We start from the raw sequence: 5,312 nt of genomic DNA on the forward strand, positions 1-5,312 counted from the left end.
TATCTTGTACTCTATCAGGTAGAGATATGTAAAATTTACCTTTCTTGTATGATAGATTTTCAAATTTAAGGCAATTAATAGATACTTCATCAACAACAACATAGTGTAATCCCACAAATAGGCCTGAGGAGGATAGAATTTACACAGATGTTACCCCTACCTTTTGAAAGCTGGAGAGGTTGTTTCCGACAAATTGATAAATAATTTACCAAATATATAGAGCAATTAAATAGAACAAGTAGCATAAGTAACAATCCACATGATTAAAGCAGTACATTTGTTTTGAACAAGGATGGTTAATTTCCTACATTGTCAGATAAAAAAGTTAAACCTCCCTCTTTCCACTACATACTCTCCTCAACCATGATAGAAAAGCACAATATAAACATCTAAGACAACACTTAACTTTCTCTTCTTAGCAGGTGGTTGATCCTCCTCCTCATCCTCATCTTCTCCCCTTTTCTCTCCATCCTCATCTTCTTTTCTTTTCTCTTCCTCATAGTCATCTTTGTCATCCTCATCATCATAGTTATCGACATCACTCCCTTCATTTCCATTAGCCGCAAGATCCTCCTCGAGACCTTTATCGTCAGCGTCGGCATCTTCCTCTTTTTCACCAGAGAAATCTTCATCGTTTGCATCATCACCGTCATCCTAATCCTCAGAATTTTCATTATTGTCTTTATCATCCTCTATATCACTACCATCTTTGTTCTTGGGATCAACTTTGTTCTTTTCTTTAAGCGCGTAAAAACCCCCCTGAAATTGACATCATTAGACTTGTTGGAGCTTGTTACATAAAACTTTCAAATCGTTAACATCAAGAATAGAAGAGATGAATACTTACCTTCTATCGGAGCTGACCAAGTCCAACTTTGGAGTAACGCTTAAGAAATCTGACAATAGAACAATGCTTATCTTGTCTGGCAAAGGAGCACCATCTTTTAACAAACATCCTGTCTGAAATCCAAAAGATTCTTGAAAAGAATCTAGGCAAAAGTTTGAGGAACAAGTTCACAATAAATGCACATTGAATATCATTGAAAAAACTAGGGAAGAAGCTCCGTAATCTTAATTACATGCAGCAGAGTACAGGAAATTTCACAGTAATAAATAACAAACAAATGCAATTATGTTTAATGACACTGAATAGCCGAAATTCAAGGTAAAACCCAAACACAAATTAAATATTCAAGGTTTGTGAGTGCAAATACACAAGTATACAATTATGCTTAAAGGGCACTAAACATAGGAAATGTCTTACATACACAAGATGTTGGAACTCAACATGAATCGACAAACTTAAAAATTTATCTAAGAAAATAAATGACAATTAAGATTTTCAAAAAGTGAAGCTTGTGCAACAATAGCTAAAAAATTCGACTGCATAATTCATGATCAGTCAAGATACAAACACAATTCAGAATTTCATGTAGCAACTGAAGTAGGATAAAATTTAAACAGTTACAGCCACACACTTGTATGAACTTAGGACAAATGGAAGCTAAATCTCCAACCATTCCACCTTAAACGTGAGCATAAAAACAATATTTATCGGCAACATCAATGCTCGTTTTGATTCAACTTTTCAATTAAAAAATTCAACTAAAAAAACACAAATAGTTGTTATGAATCCATTGCAATTATTAACTTTTAGCTGAGCAAAAACCCACAAAAAAGATTATGTAATAAACAAGAATTTCACGTTGAAACGATCAAAACAAATACTAAGTAATATAATAACAATCCAACAAAAATAAATTACTTGAAAAACCTAGAATAATGAGGAAAACGCTTGAAATCAAGCGACCAAACAATGAACAGGTACAAAGGAACCAACAAATTGAAGACTTAATTCTGAAAACACAATACTTTTTACACGTTTTTAGTTAATTTTTACCATATGTATATATTAGCACACTCCTTATTTAATTAAAAGTCTTACCACATATTTTAGTTTGATTCCATATAGTTTAGGAGTAAGATACTATGAAATTAATTAAATAATAAATTTACAAAAATAGTGAAAAGATAATTTTATCTAAAATGGAGTATTTTAATGAAGGGTAAAAAGTTTGAATCACTATTCTAAGGGTCTTGTTAAGGCATGAGGAGTTTTGATGATAGACATGTGAATGAAACATGTTGAAAAAACTGGTCCATTCAAGGTGAAATAGTCTAGCTAGCACAGGAGTTTGGATGATGTGATTCTGCGTTCAAGACAAGCATAGATAAGATTGATTACATTAGAAGCTGAGTCAGATCAGACAAGAAGTCTTGAAGAAGTTAAGTGGATCAAGGAGTTCAGTAAGAAAAGGATTTGAAGTAAAAGAGTTCTATAAAATCTAGGAGAGGTGAGGTGGCAGCAAAAGGGAAAAAAGTTAACTGATAGAGTTCTATTGGAGAAATAATTGAACATCAAAAAGAACTCTATCACTAGTTGGCTTAAATACAACAAACATGACTCAAAGTCGGTACTCATGCACACACTGAAAAGTCAATCAACAATCAGCATATCAGTTCACATACTTGAAGAAAACCTAGTCTCTTACTTAGAAGGTCATAAACTGTGTAGAGGTTCTTGTATTATAATGAGTCATTGATTCAAGTCTCAGTAATCTATAAACTGAGTTAGGAGTTGTTGTATTCAAGTTTGGGAATTCGAAGATTTGGAAACACTTATCTTAGAAAGATTAGTGTTTTTGTAGTGATAGGAGTTAGAAGTTTTAATTCCTAGGTTACAAGAAATCTTATAATTTTGTTGATTGTTGAGATTCAAGTATTTTAGTGAAGTTGGGTTAAAATCCTGTAGAGGTACAGGTCATGATTTTTTCACCTTTCTTGAGCCGGGTGTTTTCCACGTAAAAATACTGTGTTCAATTTACTTCTGTGAACCACGTTTACTTACTTGTTCCACAGATAGACAATTACTAGGACGCGTACTCTTACAAGTGGTATCAGAGCGAGGTTTTCTTAAATAAGGCTAGCACCTAAGAAAAGGATCAACATGATGAATTCCGCACATTCTAATGGTCACAGTGAAGGTCAGTCAACCACTAGACCTCCACTCTTTGATGGTTCTCACTTTATCTGGTAGAAAGCAAGGATGGAGATATTCATTTAAGGTGAAGACTATGAATTATGGGACAGTATTACTGATGGTCCCACTATTCCAATGAAGACTGTTGACGGAGAACAAGTCAAGAAAGTAAGGAGTGAATTTACTCCTGATGACCTGTTGGCTTTGAAGAAAAATACAAAGGCCAAAAACATCTTGGTTTGTGGTCTAGGACCGGCTGAGTATAACAGGGTATCCACCTGTACTACTGCTAAGTAAATTTGGGATGCACTGGTAAATTCTCATGAAGGTACTTCCCAAGTAAGAAAATTCAGGATTGCTCTCCTGTTTACTAAATTTGAGGCATTCAAAATAAAGGAAAATGAAACACTTCATAAGATGATGACAAGGCTTACCACCCTAACAAATGAGTTGACTTCGTTAGGGAAAATCATCTCTGAGGAAGAATAAGTTGAAAAGGTATTGAGGGTGTTACCTAAATCAAATGGAATGTTAAGGTGACTGCAATTAGGGAGGCAAATAAATAGCTTGAAGGCTTGACCCTGGATGAACTTGTAGGGAACTTAAGGACTTATGAAATGGAAATTGATGGAATCAAAGAACAAACAACACCTGAAAAGATCTTAGCTTTAAAAGCTTCTGATAGTGACGATGAATTTGAACTTGATAAGGAGCAAGTTGCCTTCATAACCAAAAATTTCATCAAGTTCTTCAGGAAGAAGAAGGGAACAGGTACCAAGCAACGTTCAAATAATAATCCAAACGGATGCTACAAGTGTGGAAAGACTGATTATCAGATAAGAGAATGTCCTCTCTGGGAAATAGAGTGGAGAAAGGAAAGGGTAGAAAAGGAACAAAAAGAAAAGGCTAGGAGAAAGGAAAAAGAAGAACATGCCATTATAGCTACATGGGGATCTGACTCTGATGATGATGAATTTGATGAGACAGCATTTATGGCTTATGGAGATTCAGACATTGAGGAAGAAGATGATGCTTCTGAGGTAAGTTTACTTGAACTCAAAGAAAAACTGCATCTGTTTTCTAAAACTAGACTTGTTTCCTTGATGAGTGATTCAATTAACAATCTCCAAGAATTAACTTCTGATAGGGATGAATTGTTCAACATCCTTGCAAGCCTAAAATTTGATTTCACTGACCTGAAAGTTTGCAAATATTCTATTGAAAAAGAAACTTGCACTCTCAAGAACCAAGTCACATTACTTGAGTCTTCAAATAATGATCTTAAGTCTGAAGTTCTTAAATTGGCTCTCACTGAAAATGGAAAAAGGGCCATAAGTAAAGAACAAGAAAAAGCTGAACTTGAGTTAACTAAGTACAAACTGGAATGTCATGATTTGATTGAAAAGATGAACAAGTTAAGTCAAGAAGTTGCTAAGTTAAAGTTGGATCTGGAAAGAGGTAATAGATGAACAAATTCTTCAAGAATTGTTCATCAGTTGAGTGGAAGAAATCATAATGAAAAAGCAGGTTTAGGTTTTTTTAAAAAGGCTAATAATCTATAAGATCTATGTTATATCTGTGAAAATCTTGGACATCCTACTACTGAATGTCCTGTGGCCGTCAAAAGCAAAGTTAGAAGTCAGAATCTGGCAATAAACTTTTCTCAGACCAAAAATACAAGGACTAAAATTGGTCAGAGAAACAGGTCCGGTTACGTGTTTCCTACATGGACTAGAAGGAATTTAATTCATCCTTTTACCAACAAAACAGGGCCCAAGCTTGTCTGGGTTCCTAAATCTAACCTTTGATTTCTTTTGCAGAATATGGTGAGGGGAAACAAAAAGCACTGGTACTTAGATAGTGCATGCTCAAGACATATGACTGGCGACAAAAAAAAGTTCCTTTCACTCTCCAAAATAGATGGAGGAAGAGTTTCTTTTGAAAATGGCAAAAAGAGAATCATTACTAGAGTTGGGAATATTGGCACATCTAATTCAAAAGTTGTGGAGTATATGTATCTTGTGTAAGGATTAAAGCATAACCTGCTGAGCATCTCACAATTGTGTGACAAAGGTAATAAAGAAATTTCTACTGCTGCAGGGGTTAAAGTCAAAAGGATGGACACCAGAGAAATTATGCTTACTGCAAGGAGATACAGAAATGTATACAAAGAAGACTTAATGACAATACCAGGACCTGAGTTGACTTGTCTAAGTGCAATAGAAACTGATCCCCTCCTTTGGCATAGAAGACTTGGACATGCAAGTCTAAA

At 34.7% G+C, this 5,312-nt stretch overlaps 1 pseudogene; it reads right to left on the reverse strand.

Moving 5' to 3' along the window:
- Window positions 1–341: 341 nt before the first annotated feature.
- Window positions 342–3,513, reverse strand: LOC124889717 (annotated as a pseudogene).
- Window positions 3,514–5,312: the final 1,799 nt, after the last annotated feature.

This window comes from Capsicum annuum, chromosome 12 (genome assembly GCF_002878395.1).
Source record: "Capsicum annuum cultivar UCD-10X-F1 chromosome 12, UCD10Xv1.1, whole genome shotgun sequence".
Taxonomy (NCBI): Eukaryota; Viridiplantae; Streptophyta; class Magnoliopsida; order Solanales; family Solanaceae; genus Capsicum; species Capsicum annuum.